A 22511-nucleotide genomic window follows, 5' to 3' on the forward strand; every position below is an offset into this window, starting at 1 on the left:
GGAACTGGAAAGAATCAAGATGCTCTTCAACTGATGAATGGATACATAAAATGTGATACACCTGTACAATGTTCTACTACTCCACATTAAAATCAATGAATTCATGAAACTCATAAGAAAATGGATTGACCTAGAAAGCGTCACCCTTAGTGAGGTAACCCAATCACAGAAAAGGACACATAGTATGCACTCTCTGATAAGTGCATTTTAGCCCAAAAGTTCGAATTCGGCAAGATATAATCCACAGACCACATGATGTTCAAGAAGAATGATCAAATTATGCAAGCTGCACTCCTTCTTAAACGGCGGAACAAAAAACATTCACGGGAGTTTATGTGGAGGCAAAGGTAGAAGTAGAGACTGAAGGAATTCATGCCCCACCTGTGGCTCATATACATATATACAGTCACCAAAAGTATATAAGATTATTGACGCTAAGAAGTGCATGCTGACTGGAACTGGATATAGATGTCCCTGAGAGACACAGCCAGAGCAGGTCAAATTCATAGTTGAATGCTAGCAGCAAAACATTAATCTGAAAATGGAACACCAGTTGCAGGAATTAGAGAAGCGGTTGAAAGACCTGAAGGGGCTTGCAACCTCATAGGACAACAATGCCCAACAACGAAAGGCCCCAGGGAGTAAAGCATCACCCAAAGTATATACATGGATTGACTCATGGCTTTAGATGTATATGTAGCACAAGATGTCCTTTTTGGGCAACAAGGGGAGGAAAAGCTCTTAATCCTTCCAAATGTGGACTCTTAATATAAGGAAGGTTAGAAAGATTAGACGGGTGGATGATGTGGATGGGAACACCATTATCGAAGAAGGAGTGAGAACAGATAGATGATGTATGAACAGGAAACCAGGAAATGGTATATTTGAAACTTAAATTAAAAAATCATATAAATGAAAAGAGGATCCTCAGATTCCTTTGAATAGGTGGAGGAATATCTAATTTCCCTGTGTGCAGAAGAGGAATTTTTGCTGTCCCTCCAGGAAAAGGTGATAGATTTTTGATGTTTTAAAGTATAAGGGTGAAATAGGATCTCCCCTGGACTTTATGGAATGTGCATAGCTTCTCTTCCTCTTATGTCTGGAGTACTATTGAGCAGAAGTTGAAGGTTGATTGATACCTTGGAAATTATAGAACATTCCAGCCACACACTACTTCAGCAACTCCAAACTGAAAATCACAGTAAAGAATACACACCTGAATATCCATGGTAGGCAGTCAACAGTCTTAGAAGTCTTGTACGAGGCTCTAATGCAGTAGTCTTAGGTTCAGTATCTTATTCAAATATATGTCCATCTACACATTCCTCTGCATGTGAAAGGACACCTCAGTGTAAGGGAACACAATGAAGACAGTAGTCTGATTTGTGCTTGCTTTTAGACTCTTGTTTGAGAACTCAGTCCAGATTTCTCTGAGATCTCTTCGTCAGAACAGTGTTTCTCAGGACAATAAACTTAGAAATTTTAGAGAGGAAATGGATTTGGCATATGGGGAATGTGTCGTAATTCCTTGGCCTTCTGGAGTCCTCTTAATTGTATAAGTCTAAATCTTACTCAGTAAGATGGTGGAGGTAGGGAACTTGCATAGAAGTAGGACTGTTGTGTCAGTCATCAAAAAGGTAATATACCAGACTTCATGGGAAAAAGTTGTTATTGCACCGTGGACATCATCGGGAATTCTGAGAAAATGTGCAAAGGAGATATTGTATACCGCTTTGTTAGAAGTTTAAAATCTCTGGCTACTTCTAAAATTATAAGAAAAAACATTTTATTCTGGAGAAAATGTTAGTACCTCGTGGAGCAGAGGAAGATCCAGTATTGCTTGATCAGCTTCCTATTCTTTTTCAGTATTTAGAATGTCCATATATTTTCATGCCATTTGAAAGTCCAGGTAGCAATTCTTCCATCAGTCCTATAGGTTGCATTTCATTCCAGCAGTTGTCTTTGGGCTTTGAAGACTTTTGTCAGACAAGAAAAGATCAACACCCCTTTCTTCCATGGAGGAATGTCTCAGAATACATGTAGCAGAAATAAGTTTGTATGTAATCCTAAAGAGTTGGGATATAGCAGGCTCACAAAATCAAGAGAAGAAGTGCTAATGATGGCCACAAGAGAGTGCAGGCATGAGTACGCCTTGGGCAAAAGAAGATATTTCAGGCCAATGTGGGCCTTTGGTGAAAGTGCTCTTGTCCACTATACAGAGAAAAAAGGTGAAATACTTGTGAGTAGATGTGGAGTTGATGCTCCCATAGGGAAAAGGAGAGACACTGAAGTTCTTCTATGAAACGGTGACATTACAGACCCCATGGACAGAAGATGTGAATTTGAGAACAACTGGAGCAAAAGGTATCATTCTGATGTCCCTCCTAGAGGAAGTTTTGAATGTGAGACACAGTTAAGTGTTAATTTTGTGACATCTTTCATCAAAAGTAGCATGGTTCAGAATCATTCTTTGTCAAATAGGTTAGCTGCTGAGGACCTTTTTGACTGGAAGTGGAGTTTGAGACCTGGGTGCCAGAGATGACTTCAGGAATTGTAAGTCTTATAAGACAGATATCGGACACTCTTATATACAGAATGTACATTTGATATATACTGGACATAAATCGATGATCTAAAGTAATGACGTTTAAGAGTAGAATATTAAAGAAACGTAGAATCTGCTTAAAGTGACAAACCTATTTAAGGATAATGGAGTGTTCAAGCCTACCTTGAGCAGGCAAGCTAGGGCTACTTCACATATCGTATCTTCAGTTACACCATGGGAGGCCTGTCAGGGATCCAAGCATTAGTATTATTCAGCAGTCATGATTTTCATTCTCTAAATCCTCTTGAAGCTAATCATCGACGATGGTTATAAGCATGAAGGATGGTATATAGGACAAATAATGAAAGTTTCACGATTTACTAACATAGATCATAATTAAGTGAAGTGCCTTTGGTCACATCTGTATTTTCTTAGTGGCCATAATTAGATGGACATGATCTAAAGCTCCCTATTAGAGGGTTACCTTTGATCTAAACATCCCTATTAAAAGGTTGAGTATGCTCTAAGGACTCTTTAATCTTGGTCCTCTTGGGCAAAAAAAAAAAAATTCTGAGATCTCAATAGTAAACTATAGTCATTCTTATAACTGATCTTAGACAGAAGGGGATGGTGTAAGGTATTATTTGTCAAAGAATTAAAACCTGAAGGCTACCAATCAAAGTGAAGTGCTGATTTCCCTTCATCTAAAGGGGATGGTTTTGAGATGGCTTGGAAATAGGTGCAGTTTGAGTAACCTGTGTTCATAACTGCAACTTATGGAGTCATCCTGAACTGCTTTGCTAAACAAGAAAGTGCCTGGCCATTTTTAACCAATTACCAAGATCCAGTCACCTAACTGTGAAGAATGAAAAATTCTAGCTCACCTTTGGTGGTGGGAAAACATATGGTATTGCATAATTTTCTTCCAATTATTCTTTCCAGCTTCCATTAGTCAGCATGCTCTTCTATCAGGGTGATTGTCTGAACTGTGATGCTCCATTGATACACACACACACACACACACACACACACAAACACACACACACACACACACACACACATATGTGTGTGTGTGTATGTGTATCTGTACGTGTACGTGTACGTATATGTATATGTATATGTATATATAAGATTTATACATGTATATATATCATATATGTATGTATATATGATGTATATATGTATACCTATGATGTGTATATATATATAATGTATATATACATATATACATATATGTGATGTATATATGTATATATGATGTATATATTTATAAGTGTACATGTGTACAAATCCATAAATGAGAGATGGAAAAATTGCATTTCTGACAACCTTCTGTAGTAAGGTTGCATATATTTTAATTTTAGCTATCTGTACTCTGCCCTCTGATCTACACCAAGAATCTTATGATGTCCCACTGGGAAATTGGAATTATGATTGCCTGGCAATCTTGGTCAAGTTTGGCAATTAAGAAAAATGAAGTTAAATCAGGTATAAGATGTCCTTGTAATTAAGTGATGCTCTTGGGGCATCCAGAGCTAGAGGCTACAACTGAAACTCCTCACAAATATAGATGGAATCAATGAGACTTGCCCATAGGAGCCAAACCTGAGATTTCTCTGTGAGCATCAATCCATACCAATACTCCCTTGGCCAGGAACTGGATGTCTATAGTTTTTGTGGATGAAGATCCCATTTTGTACTACATTGAACTGCATGTTATTGAATCTGATTCTGGCTTCTACAGAGGTATGCCATGAGACCATGGGGCCTCTTTCGTCAGAAGTGAAGTGAATTGAACCCACTTTCAAATAATCAAAGTTTGGGGGTCTTTCCTTTATATGAGTACTTGAGAGGACATAAGGCAACCAGGGAATGTGTAGAGTAGGCTCAGTTGTAGGAGGGAGGTCTGACATTCTGTTCAATGACTTAGGTAATTGATGGAAAAAGGAAGATCTTGACGCCTTTAAGAAAGAGAAAACTTTGAGATCTGATTGTGCAAAGGTATGTGTTAGAAAACCCTTGGAGTTGGGGTTCGTAATATGAAACATCCTGTGAAACATGAATGTCATTATTACCTGATTTGGTAAAGGATTTTCCCCAACAATGCCGTTCAATTTCTATACTTCTTTAATTGGTAGGAATTTTACATCTTGTATTTAATATGGGGAAGTGCAGGTAACATCCCAGGCCTTTTTTAAACAGCCTGCATGACTGTCTCTGGATCTTTTGCTCATTCAGTTTGTCTTAATATGTCCATATATTGGCAGCAACAAAGGGTGCTCTTGATTTCTAGTGATTGGATTGATTCCATCAATCAATGATTCTATATATAGGAACTGGGACCTCAAACCCGAGTGGAAGAACATATTTCTCTACCCACCATGGTAAAAGGTAAAAGCCTTGAATTTCTATTATTTACAGTATATCCATGTGAGGTAATTCAAATTCGTGAGGGACTGCTTTAGAATACAAGGTATGGCATACTATTTTTTGGAAAAGCATGTCTCATGTCACCTTGTGAATAAAGGAATGTGTGAATTTCCTTTGGTCAAAGGAAGTGTACTCCATCAAGAGGTGAGAAAGATCCAAGGCCACACTGATGGGGAAGGAGTCACATCATCATTCAGGGTGGTTCTCATGGCCTCGTCAAAGAGGAATGAGTCTAGGACGTATATCAGAACAGTAGAGTTCTGAGAAGAGATTCACAGAATGGGAAGTTCTGAGAAGATCTTTAGCAAAAGTGAAGTCCTGAATGTATTGGTTCAGAATGTGGAGGTCCCTAGTCATATTTTGAAGAAAAGAAGTATCCACTTCACCCATGGTCAGCAGGGGAAGGTTATCGGCTACACTGGGTCTTGGAGAAATGTTCTGCATCTATCTCAGTAACTTCTAAGTATGTTCTCTATATGTATACCCTATATATCTTTTAGTCCAGGCAATAGTCACAACAACAGTATAAGTGGTTCAGGAAGCGGTGATGTTTCTTCATGGATGTGTTCAGCTACACACATATGTGAATAAAATATAGGAATGGTGTATATTTTGATGACCTACTTTAAGGCACATAGTATAAGAGTCAATTTAGCTTTGTGTCTTCTGAACTAGGATTTAGAAGCAGAGAAATATAAGATACCATTGTTTGCATATGTGTTGTATGAATACCTTGAATAAAGAGGTTAGTTTTAAGCAAACTTTCTTAATAGCTGTGTTCTGTGGCATAGGACGAAGGGCAGCTCTAGTGATTCTTTAGTACCACAGGTACTCCAAAATTCCCATAGTACACAGGGAGGAGGTCTGAGACAATTGATGTGCACTGGGAATAATTTTTAGAGCCCTTTCAATAGAATTTGATTTCCCAAGCCCCCATTTGCAGAAGCTGAGGGTCTAAAATCTACTGGGTGGATTGAAGTAGAAAATTGACCCACAATCCTACTGGAAAGACAGGGAATGTTAGATGATCATTCATGTAGGATGCGTGGTATAACACTCCCTTGGTCTGGCAGCTCTTTAAGGAGAAAAGACAACACCACTTGATGGGAATAGGAATATAAAAGGGCCATGTAAGTCTTCAAGCAGGTTTTAAGCCTCTTTACCATAAAGGATCTAGGGCAATGCTGTACTTTGGCGAGTACTGACATGCTCTACAATATAAGAAGAAGGAGTAAGTTAACACTGGGTAAAGTGAACCCCATGTAAGAGAGGAAAACTCTAAAGCACTATTGAAAATGAAGAGAAATTTCTTCAGGCATAGTGTATATAGGTGCCATACACACTTCTGTCAACAGAAAAGGTCCCTGGTACCTTACACCAGGATAAAGTTTCCAGCAGTAATCATAAGTTTCAAATTCTCATTCAGAGTTTTATATATTCATAATTTCTGTTAATGCAAGAGAAAAGACAGGAACATATTTCTTCTGCCAAAGGCTTTGGATAATTTTTTCTGGCTAAGTTAATCCTTCTGGTTCGTTCAGCTGTTAAGATCTAAGCAGAAATGTTGAAATTATTACATTTCTATTGATTTGCCTGATTGCAGTTTGCAAGGGTTATATACTCTGATTCCAAACTTCGACTCTGGGACTTCAAACCGGAGTAGAGTCGAGTCCCTGGATTATAGAAGGAGTCACTTTTGAAAATATGTCTGATCAGTTAGGTATACAACTACTTTGTTGGAAATTCAAGGGCCCAATATTCAGAGAGAACATTTAGGAGGACTGGAAAGAGCGAAAAGGTCACAGAATCCTTCAGGCAAAGGTTTACCTTGGGTACTGGAAGAAGAGAGTCAAGTGCAACTGTTTTCACAGTCCAGAATAACCATGTGTCTGGGGACTATGAGGCATGCTTGCCAGAAATTAGGGAATTTGCTCTTACATATTGGGTGGTAATCTCTGGATTTATCTTTTCCTCAAGCTGTTAAGCAGCAGGATAATCATGGACAACAAAGATGAAACTGCTCCATTTTATGTTACAAACCTTAAAGGCAGAACGTAGGTTAGGGCTCAGATTTGCACTGACATGTCTGAGGACATCATGTCCATGTGGTCTGCCATTCCTTCAAACATTTATGTATGCCTGGCCACCCAGGTCAGAAGGAAACATTAAGACCTCTTAGAAGAATAGAACTGAGATTCTCTGGATAGAGGTGGATTCTCGGAAGAAACCATTGTCAGGGGATATTAATTTAAAGTTTCCTTAAGAAAAAATAAACATCTGTATGAGAATTCATTTCATTTGCTTCTCTGTATGTTCTTTATCAGAAGAATTTGTATTAAGCCACGTTCAACTTTAAGGGTATGTCTAGATTTTCTTATTCAAAGAAAGGGGAATATATTCATCTTACTTTGAAGAATATGCTTGTCAGGGGCTCTTCATTGCATCCCAAGTGAACCTCCAGTTTACCTTGAACTGACAGAGAAACCAGGGAAAAATTAGGAAACATATCTGTGGCACAGTCCATAATATCAAGAAATAGTGTGGGTTTCCTCACCCTAAATTAATATCTAAACTTCCTTTGGACAAACTAGAATGATATGAAGTAACCTTTCTTTCAGGGATAACATATGACACCTCCTTAATCAAAGAAAGAATAGATGAGTACCCCCGAGTAAAGAAGAGTTGCTGATGTCCCTGTGACAGGAAATTGTTTTGAGTATTCAAATTCCCCTAGTATTTGAGAAAAAATTAAATTGCTTACAATAGCTCAAGAGGTCCTACATTGCTTCATCTTCTAATGGTACTTCACAGTCTAGCATATACACATCTTTAGCTGAATCTGCAAGAGACTGAATATAGATTCCATGATTCAAGAAAAGTTGGGGGTGTCCTAAGCCTGATTGCCTCCTAAAAACTATATTCAACCAAAAAGAAATGAGCACCAGACTGATGACTTCACAACATATCATGTGACCTTACACAAGGAAGTAGCATGAGATTCCAGGATTTGCTCCCTCCCTTTGGATTTCAGTGAACCTTCAACAGAGGGATCAATGCTCCATGGTCTGAGGTAAAATATTCCATGGGCCCCAAGCAAAAGGGATGGTTCTGAGAGACCATTTGGTCAAATGAGTAACTCTAAGGCCTAATCATCCTGAGCAGAAAAAAATACCAATGTTTTTGAAAGGAGAAAGGTCTTAAACCAGTTTGAAAGTAAGGGACTATTCCTGATTACCTTCTATAGAAGACTATGGTCCCAGCACTCCAGGGCTCCATATTTTCAGAGAACTCAAGAAAATTCTTATCTCCAAGGCCTCCACTACAGACTTGACAGCAATCTGAGATTTATTCTGAAATCTTGTGTCAAAGTCACTGGATCTAAACCCTATTTAAACTTACTATAAGCCGCACAGGTATGGGTGTGAGGGATATTGGCCTTTCTGGTGAGAATCTTAGATAAGTGGCCTTGGATCCAGGCTGGAATTTTTATTCATTGGCCAAGGGACCTCAATCCATTGTTCTTGGAGATTTTTTGGTGGTCAGAGTTGTATTGGCTATGCAATAAGGTTTGAGGAACAAGTTCTGTTCAGCCACAAACAAAGTGAGAATCTTCTATGGATTCTTGTTCACAAGGATTCAGTTTCAGGTACACTACAGCAGAGGCTGAATGTTTGAGACACTCCTCAGTCACAAGGTCAATTCTAGATTTTGGTCCATCAGATGGCCATGTCTCTGACCCCTCCATTGCAGACAGAGGAAGAATAAAGTGTTTTTATTCCAGGGCAGTTGACTTCTAGTGTTTGTCATTTTATAGGTATTTGAGTCCTTTGATGTTTAATGATATCGGACAAATGATTGGTTTTGTCTATTATTTTTCTTGTTAAATGTCGAATTATTTTTCTGTGGCTACCTACTTTATCTCTTTTTTGTGTTTTTTAAAAGTAGATTGTGTTCTTTCTTTTTCTGGGTGTAGTTTCCTGCCTTGTACTGGAATTTTCCATCTATCATCTTTTGTAGGACTGGATTTGTGGAAAGATATTGTGTAAATTTGCTCATGACATGGCATATCTTGGAATCTCCATCTATGGTAGTTGAGAGGTTTTACAGTAGCCTGGGCTGACATTTTTTTTCATTTAGGATCTGTGTGATATATGCCCAGGATTGCTAGCTTTCACAGTCTATTTTAAGAAGTGTGGAATACTGATTGGTCTCCCTTTTTATGTTACTCGACCTTTTTCCCTTACTGCGTTTAACATTTTTTTCTTTGTTTTGTGCACTTTATATTTTAACTATTATGTGATGGAAGAAATTTCTTTTCTGCTCCAATTTTTTTGGAATTCTTTTTGCTTTTTGTACGTGCAAGGTTGTCTCTTTCTTTAGGTTAGGGAAGATTTCTAGTATAATTTTGTAGAAGATATTTACTGACCCTTCAAAGTGGGAGTTTCATTCTCTTCTATACCTATTATCCTTAGGTTTTATCTTCTCATTTTGTCTATGATTTCCTGGATGTTTTGGGTTAGGAGTTTTTTGTTTTGTATTTTTGGACAATTGTGTAACTGTTTTCTATGGTATCTTCTGCCCCTGAGATTCTTTTCTATATTTTATATTCTGTTGGTTGATGCTTGCGTTTAGACTCCTAATATCTTTCCCAGGTTTTCTATATTCAGAGTGTTCATCTTTGTGTGGTTTGCTGTTGTTGTTGTTGTTGTTGTTTTTGTTGTTGTTTTCTGTTTCCATTTTTACTTCCTGATGGATTTTTCAATTCCTCCAGCAGCTTGTTATGTTGTAATGTAATTCGTTAAGGGATTTTTGGGTTTCCTCTATGAGGTCTTCTATCTCTTTACATCTGTTGTCTTGTATTTCTTTGATGGAGTTATTTATGTCCTTCTTAAAATCCTTTAACCTCATCATGTTCAGTGATTTGAACTACAAACTTTTCTATCTCTTTTCTGGTGTGTCAGGGGTATACTGGGCTAGCTTTGGTGGGAGAACTGGTTTCTGATGATGTCTAGTAACATCAGTTTATGTTCCTTAGGGAATTATACTTGCCCCTCACCATCTGGAGTTAGCTGGTTTTGCTGTCTCTGAAAGTGGCTTGAATTCTCTCTTAGCCTGTGTGTCAACAGTAATGGGACCGTTGTTCTCTCTTGAATTATCTTGTGTGCCAAGAACTGTGGATAAATTTCAGCTATATGGAATAGATAGAAACAAAAGTATGCTGTAACAGACTGCACCTCTTTTCGTGGGTTCTGAGCACTCCAGGAAGTTACCTCTGAGAAGAAAAAGTCTTTCCTGTGCTCTTGAGTGTGTCAGCACTCCTGGAAGTCCATCTATTTCCTCATTGGATCTGGGGACAGAGAGCTGAGGTACAGGTTCAGCTCTGGGAACACAGCTCTGGGTCCTCTTGGTTTTTAAACTTTCACTGGAACAGCTCACAAAAGAAATTTGACTCCCTGATAAGTAAGTGCCTAGGAATCATCATCTCTCTGTCTCTTCAAAGATGGGACCACAAACATATGGCAGCTGGCATTTTCACATGGATGCTGTGAATTAAACTTAGGAATCTCATTCTTTCATGTCAAATGTATTCCCAGCTGAGATAATTGTTCAGTGAACAAAGTATTGTTTTGAATATGACAGAGACTATCTGTGACAAATTAAAATGTTTAGGCAATGTCAACTAGGTCATTGAATTGAAGAACTCACATAATTACTACATGATGGTCTAACCAATGCACGGGATGCATATTCATTAAAATGAAGAATAGTATAAAGTTTATTTATGCAACTTACTGAATCATGTAATAAATAATAAGTCTCCACTAATGTACCATGTCCATAATAGTGTATAGATTAGGAATGAATAGAAAGTATTATGAACTTTCTTCTATAAAGATTGCATTATAGTACAAGAAAAAAGAAAAAAATGAATGCATAAATCAGTGTGTTGGAGTTGATAGTATGCAAGTAGTTGAAGAATCTATTTTAGAAATAAGGTCATGGAGATTGTCATGAGGAAGTGACATTTAAGTTAAATTAGATGAAAAATAATTGATCTATATTTTGGGCAAAATTACAGTAAATATAAGGATGAAAAGAGGACAAAGACCTTGACATATCCAAAAAAGTAAATATGAGAGTAGTTTGCATTGATTAAGAGATAGAAGAACGGTCCAAATAAAGCTGAATCTCAGGCAATGTCTCATATGGGAATATAGAAACAATGTTAGACATATAATTTTTATTTACTGAAAATGTCTTAGAAATCATTGAATAGTTTTAAATAAGTTTGTTTAACTCACAATGTATATAGTAAGGGACTCTGGTTACTTATGAATTATGATATGATACAGAGAATGATTTTAAGGATGTTTTTGAAGTCTATCTGGAAGTAGTGTCAATGATAATGAAAAAGAGTCATATCAGAGAGCTATGATGGAAATTGTTGTGTTTGGTAGTAGAATGAGGGTGGGTTGAGTAGGAAGAAAAGAAACCCAATGACTTTTTTTGAGAAAATGAAAAGATGTTGGTGTTATTTACTCTGATGTGGAATGTTTCATGATAAGTGGATTTAGGAGAATTATAAAGGAATTTATTTTAGACCCTTGAAGATGCTTGAAAGAACCTCTAACTCACTAGACATTCCTACTTACTGTTCATGGTTTGTTGATTTAAACCATTACTCAGACCATTATTAGCTGTTATATAAAAAAAAAAACTTACATTACTATCTGTATTTTTTCAAGGTGTATCTGGGAGTACTTATTTAATGAAGAGCAAACCTATGATTATACTACATGCTTATTTAGTATATTCAGACAAATTATTTGCCCATTTACTTACTACAAACATTTTGTATTGCAATTAGAATTTAATCCAAGTTTATTGGTGCTGACACACTGTTTGATTAGAATATAATAGCTCATGAATGTGAATTTCACAGAAAGAAATCATTTGCTCAGATTTTGTAAACTTACAAACCCTAGAAGAGTAAAAACGTAATAAATTCTATCTCTTGTACTTTTAATCTTTAGTATTTTAGTGTGTTATGATATACATGCAAAAATTCCTAACCCAGATGATTTTAACTATAATATCCAGTACTATTAAACATATCAATAGTATTTTACAAATATGAATAATCTATGCTTTCAGAAAATTTTCATTAAAGGAGCAAGAAATTCTTCATAACTTCAACACAACATGGCCTTTGGGAACAGAATAAAACACAAATAAGGAAAGGCGGAAAATGATTGACACATGCACTATTCTTGGTTTGAAATTTAACAATCATGCTAGTTATAGGATACAGCTTTGAAATTCGAGTCAATGAGAGGATGAAAAATACTGAGGAAGAGTAGGTAAATTGAATTCTTGCTACATGAACAAAAACACTGGATCTGAAGGTAAGGTACATTTTATATAATGACCCTCGTCTTCTGACACTATTTATTCAATGCTTTGGTATTTTTCGTATATTATGTTCCAAAAACATATCAATGATTCTGGTTATTCTTAATTAATGAACATGCATTTCAGCTGATTTAATATTCCACATTATCTTAATATTCTTCTGTATTTTTCAGTATGAAAATATAGATAATTATTTTGATTAGAGTAAAATTTTATTTTTTTATCTTATGAGAGAAGAAATTATTAATCAAGAATGGATATTTGATATTTTCTAAAAGATGTTAATAGAGGTTGAAACCGTATATATAAGATCAACCATTTATACCTTTTCCAAATGAAACTCATTGAAATGTTAGTACACATGTAGTACATAAATGGAATGATACATAGGAATAAAAACATCCCCTATGTATCCAGAATCATCTATTATCACCATGATGAAAGCCAATATTAGGAAGAGAAGATGGTACAGCCACTTTGCAGGAAAATCAGCTTCATTCAAAATGAAGATTGAGCTGGGAAGTGATTTGACTAAGTGTAGTTAAGAATAATGTAAATGCCAAAAAATTGCAATCTCACTAAGTGGTATTTCCTCGTTTCAGGAGGTATGTTGTTAGGGGTAGTCTTTGAGGTTTCAAAAGACTGAAGCTATTTCAATCTAGTTTTCTCCACCTTCTGCTTTTGGTCTGAGATGTAATCTTTCAGCAACCTCTGCCTGTTTATCTTTACTCTGATATCATCCATCACTGACTCTGATATTCTGGATTATAAGCCCAAATAAAGTATTTCTTTTTTAAAGGAAAGAATAATATAAATGAGTTTAATGTTATGAGAAGCAGACCTTGTTTACCTGATATGGTTGCCTTTTCCTTTCTTAGCTTGGGCCATCAAACTTCTGCTATGTTGAATGAGAAATCTCCATATTCTCTACTCTCACATATTGCAGTTTGTCACTTGGCCCTCAGGACCCCCTTATACCTGGGGCTGTATTTTTGTTCTTGGAAGTTAGAAAGTTTGGACTTCCTGACTTTGGAGGCAGGGTTAAAAGTAAATGGGAAGTGAGTGATATACATACCACAACTCTTCTATTTTAGTATGTAAATGGGGGTTATTAGAGGATGGGATTACTGAGGTGAGCATAAAGGAAAGGTGCTGCTTTATTTGAAATGTTTTCTTACCTCATTCTGTGCCCTTGTAAAGGACCAGTCTTATCTCTCAGGCCTGGCCATGTTCCTGTCACTCCTCACCTGCCTATCTCTTGCAGCTCTTAATTCTAGTTCCTACTTCTCACTCTAGGTTTCATCTTGACCAGATTTAGTTCATTTTTCAGTGCTCCTGCTCTGAAACGTACACAAGTTCTTTTTCTTTTGTTTTATTTTCAAACTTTCAATGTTTATATTCGTTTTTGTTTTACCTCTTTTATGGAAGCCTTAGAGGAGAATCATTCATGGATGTCTCTTTTGATTGGAATGAGAAAATAATAAAAAAATCTTTTTTTTAAATTACAGGACATTTTCATGTCTAAGTTTTTCTCTTACATACACCTGCCATGCTAGTTTATCTCCCTGTCTTCTCCTTAGTCCTTTCCTCCCCTTGCTACTTGGATACTGCCTCTTAGGACTTACTGCAGAACCATAAATGCTGGCATACACAAGGGAGGTGTTGATTCTTCATCACTTTTCTAACTTTTTTTCTCCCTTCTCTCTTGATCTGTTTGAATAAATTTGGATCTCTGTACTCAATAGTATATTGCTATAGTGCTTGGGCCATGAAAATATCTGTTATTGTTGCCTTGTCATAGTTTTACAGCTCAGGTTTGGCCTAGTTACACTTTGGGATCTAAGTCCAAGAAGTTTGAGGACTTTAATAAAAACTTGTCAGGAGCTAAAAATACTTTTAAATGATTTCTTAATACATGACGCCTAGAAAACCCTTTCATAAATCATGGATAAAGCAATCTGAGATTCTTGTTTCTGTAAAGTACTTAAAAATATGAAAGGGAGAAAGGCCATGGCTTGCTCACTCTTGTCATTAGATAGGGCGCTCAGATATGAGTTTTCCTGCGATTTCTGGTTAGAACATAAAGATGTCTTTGGTAGTTTGCATTACCAGATTGCTTATATTAATTCCCCCTTTTGCTATTGTTTTGGTTTTCTGTCTTCATTGTTTCCAATAGGACCATAGCTCCCCACTCTGTGTAGATAAAAGGTGGGTCCAGTACAGCTGTTATTGTTCTGGCACACAAACTACTTTTTGGGAACAAATGTTCACCATTGTATAGTTGACAGTGGTTTGAAATTCTTTCCTTGTCCTCAGTTTCTTGTAACAACATATTCTTTACATCTTCTTTAATTAATTGTATTGACCTCCCTGTAATCGTATTATGTATCTGTGTGTATGGAAGAAAGATTTTCTTTAAATATTCTGTGGTTTGTGGGTTTATTCTTCCATAAAGTATTTCCCAACACCACATGACCTCAGGCCATTACTAGGAATTACTGTATGCTGGGAACATTGGGGGAGGATAGTGTGAAATTAATCACTGTCCTTTGTTTCAGAGATTTTTATTTTTTAATAAGTAACCAATACTATACAAATAGCTAACTAACTCTTGTGTTCCCCTTCCTGTATGGCTGCTGGTGTAAATAAAATGCATTTTTTCATTGATAAACAATAATAAAATCTCATAAAGGCACAAACATACTTAAAGACAGAAAATATTCACAAAGGAAAATCCATTTAAAATGGAGATAAAATATAAACAAAATGAGATCAAAAGACCCATTCAGAAACATGATATTAAAAATGTCATTGTCAAGTTACAAATTTTTAAGATGAGATAATAATAATATATACTTAAGAAGAGATGAAAACCATTAAATGCACTGTGTGCCCAAAATGTTCACTCAAAATATAGTATATACCAAAGAATGGAATGGAGCTCTCATTTTTGCTACTACAGAGGCAAAATGGAAGAATTACTATTAGGCTAAACCCAACCTAGATTTCATAGTGCCAAACTATCAAGAAAGCTAGTGTTTCAAAAAATACCACATTAAGCAAATATCGATAATAAAAACAAATATAAAAATAAGAAAGTATTGAAGACCAGCACTAGTCCATGATAATCTGATAGGGTGCATGGGATTATTTCAGTATTCTGGTATCTATAGGGACCTGTTTAGTGACAGAGTATATGGTAAGTTTGGAGAAGTTACTTTTAGGTGCAAAAAAAAAAGGTATATTCTGTAGTTTAGGATGAAATGTTCTTTAAATATCTGCTAAATCCATTTGGATGATTATTTCTGTTATTTTCACTGTATCAATTTAGTTTCATTTTCCACAAACGGTCAATTGATGAACTTGGGTATTGAAGTCTCCCACTATTATTGTGTTGGCGCCAATATATGCTTTGAGTCTTAGTGATGTTTCTTTTGGTGAATTTAGGTGCCCTAGCATTTGAAACATAGTTGTTCAGAATTGATAGTTCATCTTAGTATTATTTTTTCTTTGACAATTATTTTGTCCTTCCTTATCATTTTTGATATCTTTGGTTGAACGTCAATTTTATTCAATGTAAGAAAGGCTATTTCTGTTTTGTTTCTTGGGACCATTTGCTTGGAATTTCTCTCCAGCCTTTTACCTTGAGATAGTGACTGTCTATATAAGTAAGGTGTGTTTCCTGTATGCAGCAAAATGTTCGGTCCACTTTATTTATCCAATCCCTTAGTTTATATCTTCTTATTGGAGAACTAAGTCCATTGATGATAAGAGATATTAAATAAAATTTATTGTTCTTTCTTGTTATTTTTATTGTTAGGAATGGAATTACGTTTGTGTGGCTATCATCTTTTGGGTTTGTTGAAAGATTAATTCCCAAATTTTTCCTAGGTGTAGTTTCCTTCCTTGTGTTGGAAGTGTCCATCTACTCTCCTATGTAGAGTTAGATTTGTTCAAAGATGTTTTGTAAGTTTGGCTTTGTCATGGAGTATCTTGGTTTCTCCATCCATGGTAATTGAAAGTTTTACCAGATATCCAAGCCTGGAGATCCAGAAATGAATGCAAAAACCTATGGTCACTTTATCTTTGAAAACTGTGCTAAAACCATTTAATGGAAAAAGGACAGAATTTTCAAGAAATGGTGTTGGATCAAATGGAGGTCAGCATGTAGAAAAATCAATTATTTAAACAAACTCACAGGGTGGGGGAACAAATGATCATCTTGTTAGATGGTGACAAAGAATGAAAACAATCAATACCTCTTCATGTTAAAAGATTTGGTACATATAATAAATTCAAGGTCCATACATAAACATAGTAAAAACAATATTACAAAAAAAGTACCCAACATCAACATAAATGGAGAGAACCTTGAAGCAATTCAACAAATATCTGGGAATAGAAACGGTTGCCCAATCTCCACTTACTTTTTTAATATAGCATTAGAAATCTTATTCACAGAAATTAGACAACCAAAGGAGATCAAAGGGAATTCAAGAATTGAAAATATCATGATTTGTATATGATATGATAGTATATTTTAGTGACCCCAAAAATTCAACCAGAGAACTCTTTCAGCCAAAAACACCTTCAGTAAAGTCCCTGGATATAAAATTAACGCAAACAAATCATTACACTTCCTCTACTTCAAGGATAAACAGGTTGAGAAGAAATTAGGGATATGACAACTTTCACATTAGTCACAAATAATAAAAAATACCTCAGTGTCACTTCAACCAAGCAAGTAAAAGATCTTTATGACAAGTACTTCAAGTCTGTGAAGAAAAAAATTGAAGAAAATCTCAGATGGAAAGATTTTCCATGCTTATGGATTGGTAGAGTTAATATTGCAAAAATGGCCAACTTGCCAAAAGCAATCAACATATTCAAGGCAATTGCTATCACAAATCCAACTCTCTTCTTCATACAGTTAGAAAGAGCAATTTGAAAACTCATTTGAAAAAACAAAAACCCCATGACAGAGAAAACTATCCTCAACAAGAAAAGAACTTCTTCATTTTTTTTTCTGCTTGTAAAATTTATTCACCACAAGGACACCCGTAAAAGAAGAAGCAGGAGCTGATATCTGATCTGTGTTCCTCTTGAAAGCCTTGCATTGTAACACAGCATAAGGATATCAAAAGGATGGGAAGGTTTGCTTTTCATTTGTGGAACATTCCGTACATGTAATACAATGTGCTCTGATCAAGTGCACCCACAATCCCTCCTGCTCCTTCTAGACCTGCCCGCATCTCATCTCCCTTCCAAATTTTTGTAGTCTTTCGCTTAATTTTTTGTGCATATTTCTAACACTGGATCCTTTCATTTCTTTTTTTTAAATTAACTTGAGTATTTCTTATTTACATTTTGAGTATTATTCCCTTTCCCGGTTTCCAGGCCAACATACCCCAACCCCTCCACCTCCCCTTCTTTATGGGTATTCCCCTCCCCATCCTCACCCCATTGCCACACTCCCCCCTACAATCACGTTCACTAGGGTTCAGTCTTAGCAGGAACAAGGACTAACTTCCCTTTCCACGAGTGATCTTACTAGGATATTCAATGCTACCTATGAGGTCAGAGTTCAGGGTCAGTCCATGCATATTCTTTAGGTAGTGGGTTAGTCCCTGGAAGCTCTGGTTGCTTGGCATTGTTGTTCATATGGGGTCTTGAGCTCCTGCAAGTTTTCCAGTTATATCTCTGATTCCTTCAACGGGTTTCCTGTTCTCAGTTCAGTGCTTTGTTGCTGGCATTCACCTCTGTATTTGCTATATTCTGGCTGTGTCTCTCAGCAGATATCTACATCTGCCTCCTGTCCACCTGCACTTCTTTGCTTCATCCATCTTGTCTAATTGGGTAGCTGTATATGTACGGGCCACATGTGGGGCAGGCTCTGAATGGGTGTTCCTTCTCTCTCTGTTTTTATGTTGCCTCTCTCTTCCCTGCCAAGGGTACTCTTATTCCCATTTTAAAGAAGGAGTGAAGCATTCACATTTTGATCATCAGTCTTGAATTTCATGTGTTCTAGGCCTCTTGGGTAATTCAAGCATTTAGGCTAATAGCAACATATTAATGAGTGCATACCATGTGTGTGTTTTTTGTTTTTTTTTTTTGTGATTGGGTTACATCACTCAGCTTGATATTTTCCAGTTCCATCAATTTGCCTATGAATTTCATAAAGGCAATGTTATTGATAGATGAGTAATATTCCATTGTGTAGATGTACCATATCTTCTGTATCCATTCTTCTGTTGAAGGGCATCTGGGTTCTTTCCAGCTTCTGGCTATTATAAATAAGGCTGCTATAAACATAGTGGAGCATGTGTCTTTTTTATATGTTGGGGGCATCTTTTGGTTATATGCCCAAGAGAGGTAGAGCTGGATCCTAAGGCAGTTCAATGTCCAGTTTTCTGAGGAACCTCCAGACTGATTTCCAGAATGGTTGTACCAGTCTGCAATCCCACCAGCAATGGAGGAGTGTTCCTCTTTCTCCGCATCCTCGCCAGCATCTGCTGTCACCTGAGTTTTTGATCTTAGCTATTCTCACTGGTGTGAGGTGAAACCTCAGGGTTGTTTTGATTTGCATTTCCCTTATGACTAAAGATGTTGAACATTTCTTTAGGTGTTTCTCAGCCATTCGGCATTCCTCAGCTGTGAATTCTTTGTTTAGCTCTGACCCCATTTTTTAATAGGGCTATTTGTCTCAATGCGGTCTAATTTCTTGAGTTCTTTGTATATTTTGGATATAAGGACTCTATCTTTTGCAGGATTGGTAAAGATCTTTTCCTTCTTTGGGAATCACTATACCTTACCTCAAACTGTGTAACAGAAAAATAATGATAAAAATTTAATGGTTATGGTACAGAGACAAATACCCAGATCAATGGAATAGAATTGAAGAGCCAGAAATGAAGGCACACACCAGGAACTTGGAATTTGACAAAGGAGCCAAAATCATCCAATGGAAAAAACATAGCATTTTCAACAAATAGTGCTGGTTTGACTGGAAATTGGCATGTAGAAGAAGTGAAATCAATCAATTCTTATCACCGCATACAAAGCTCAAGTAAAAGTGGATCAAGGGTCTCCACATAAAACCATATAACCTAACCCTAGTAGAAGAAAAATGTCAAAGAGTCTTGTACACTTGGGCACTGGGGAAATTTCCTGAATATAAAACCAATGGCTTATGCTCTAAGATAAAGATTAGACAAATGGAACTTCATAAAATTGTAAAGCTTTTGTAAGGCAAAGGGCACTGTCATTAGCAAAAAGAAGCAACCAACCGATTAAGAAAAGATCTTTATCAATCCTCCAATTGATAGAGGGCTAAATTCAATCTATACAAAGACTCAATGAATTATGTTACAGGGAATCAAATAGTCCTATCAAAAGTGTGTATAGAGCTAAACAATGAATTCTTAACTGAGGAATATCAACATCCTTAGCCATCGGGTAAATGGAAATCAAAAAAAAAAAACAAAAAAAAAACAAAAAAAAAACAAATCAAACAAAACAAACAAAACAAAACAAAACAAAAAACAAAACAAAAAAAAACCCTGAGATTCCACAGCACACCAATCAGAATGGCTAAGATAAAAACAAATTCAGTAGACAAATGATACTTAAAAGGGTGTGGAGAAAGAGGAACACTCCTCCAATGTTGGTGGGATTGCAAGCTGGTATAACCACTCTGGGAATCAATCTGGAATTTTCTAACAAAATTTGTTCTGCATGAGGATCCTGCAATACCACTTCTTGGGTATTTACCCAAAAGATGCTCCAACATATAACAAGGACACATGATGCTATATGTGGAAAGCAACTATATATATATATATATATATATATATATATATATATATATATATATATATATATATATCTGCATAAATACTCACACATATATTGTATGTATAAACACACACACACACATATATACATATATACATATATACATATATTTGCCAGAAGCTGAAAAGAACCCAGATGTCCCTCTACAAAGAAATGGATAAAGGAAATGTGGTATATTTACACCCTGTATCCTAAGCTATCACAAACAATGTTTGCATAAAATTCTTAGGATGGAATTAGAAATTATCATTCTGTGTGAGGTAATAACACAAATAATATAAACTAATTGGAAGTGTGTATCAACCCAAAAGTGTGGAATTCATAAGAAAGAATCCACAGGTCATATGAAGCCCAAGCTAAAAGAAGACCAAAATGTGGATGCTACATTGTTTCTAAGAAGAAGGAACAAAATATTCATGGGAGGAAATACAATGATAAAGAGTCAAGCAGGGACTGAAGAAAGGGTCAACCAGAGACTGCCCCACGTGGGGATCCATCCACTATGCCGCCACCCAATTCAGACTTCATTGCTGATGCCAACAAATCCTTGCTGATAGAAATCAGATATGGATGTCTCCTGAGAGGCTCTGACAGATCCCTACTGATATAAATGAGGATGGTTGCAGCTAACCATTGGATTATACATGGGGGTTTCAATGGAAGTTTTAGAGAAAATACTTAATGAGCTGAAGGGATTTGCAAAACCCCAGGAAGAACAACAATATCAACCAACAAGACCCCACCAGAAATTAGGGGGATTAAACAACCCACTATTGAGTACAGTTTGAGGAACCAATGATTCCAGCCACATGTGTGGCAGAGAAATGCACTGTCCAGCATGATTGGAATTAAAATCCTTTAATCCAGTGAAGACTTTTTTCCCCAGTGTAGGGTAATGCCAGGGCATTGAGGTTGAAGTGAGTTGGTGGAAAAGGGAACATCTACAAAGAAGCTGGAAGGGGGGTTTATGGGAGAGGGAGGAAAGGAGATACCATTTGAACTGAAAATACATAAAATATTCAGGAAAATTATTAAATAAAAATGACATTATGTCTCCTTAAATTAATAGTAAAATATCATTTCCCATTTCTGATATTGGCTCAAATATTAGAGTTTGGCATTAATTTCATTTGCTCTCTTTTGCTGTCTATAATCAATATGTCCCTTTTTGTTATGACTTATTTAAACAAAACTGTATTTTACAATTTAAAGATATATAGAATGAAAAAAAATACTGACATCATTTGTGATTCAAAGACAGTAACAATTTTACTATATTTCCCTTTACTAAAAGTTAGACATTTCCTTGAAGAAACTCAGATGGATAATATCTAAATTAGTTTATAGGAATGGTACATCAAGTAATTTTTGTTAATAGCGTCAGTCAGGAAATGATTCTAATTTTTATGCATTATGGTAGTTGATTATGGAACACACCGAATGTTCTTAGATTTTGTAATAATGTATATAAATCATTAATTCTTAATGTTTGTTTACAGAAGGAAGTTATCAACAAATACATATATATATATATATATATATATATATATATATATATATGTATAATGTGGCACACGTTTCTAATATAAATAGAGCATATTAAATATATAATTTATGAAGTAAAGGTGAGAAAAATAAGATCTATCATTGATTCTACCTACAGTTGGAGTTAATATATGATTCAGGGATCCATATATTTCTTTCTAGACATCTAATGAGATAAAATTAGTGTGGAAAAAGCTAAAACTGCAATTAGCATGTTTGATCTAGTATACATATTTAAAAATTGCTTTTGAAAAAATACTCAGAAAATATTTTCAAGGTTATATATACGCATATACAAAAATTCACTGTGTCTATAAATTATCAATATCACTCAAGCTACTTTCTCTGGTCTTATTATATTTGAATTATAAAATATACATGTATATGTATGTATGTATACTCACACAGGCACACTCACACACACAAACACACACACAACAATACTTCTAAAAATTTGAAACAAATTAGTAAAAAATAGTCTTTCAGAGAAAAGTAATGAAAAAGGATGAACTAAATTCCAGTACTCCCAAAAGTGTATATTCTAGCATATAAAACTTTGCCTTATAATTTTTAGAAAAATACGTATGTGGCCAATATATGTAATCAGATCCCATTTGGACTTATTACTCAGAGTTAAAGTAGATATTGAAATTGAGTGGGAATAATATTAAATAACAAGATTTAGCTATACTTTTTCAATTATACAAAAAAATCCGAGAAATAG

At 35.8% G+C, this 22511-nt stretch overlaps 1 long non-coding RNA gene across 6 annotated transcripts in view; it reads right to left on the reverse strand.

Moving 5' to 3' along the window:
• LOC134484573 (uncharacterized) overlaps positions 1-22511 on the reverse strand; it is a 59610-nt gene that overhangs the window by 30466 nt on the left and 6633 nt on the right. The window contains exons 1-3 of one of the 6 annotated variants that reach the window (XR_010062043.1): positions 7737-8699; positions 7383-7447; positions 2729-2788 (exon numbers count right to left, since the gene is read on the reverse strand). This is a non-coding gene — a long non-coding RNA (uncharacterized LOC134484573). Of the gene's footprint in view, positions 1-2728; positions 2789-7382; positions 7448-7736; positions 8710-22511 lie in introns of those variants that run through there. The other 5 variants (XR_010062045.1, XR_010062042.1, XR_010062044.1 and 2 more) reach the window with 5 other exon arrangements.

This window comes from Rattus norvegicus, assembly GCF_036323735.1.
Source record: "Rattus norvegicus strain BN/NHsdMcwi chromosome Y unlocalized genomic scaffold, GRCr8 chrY_unlocalized_11, whole genome shotgun sequence".
NCBI lineage: Eukaryota > Metazoa > Chordata > Mammalia > Rodentia > Muridae > Rattus > Rattus norvegicus.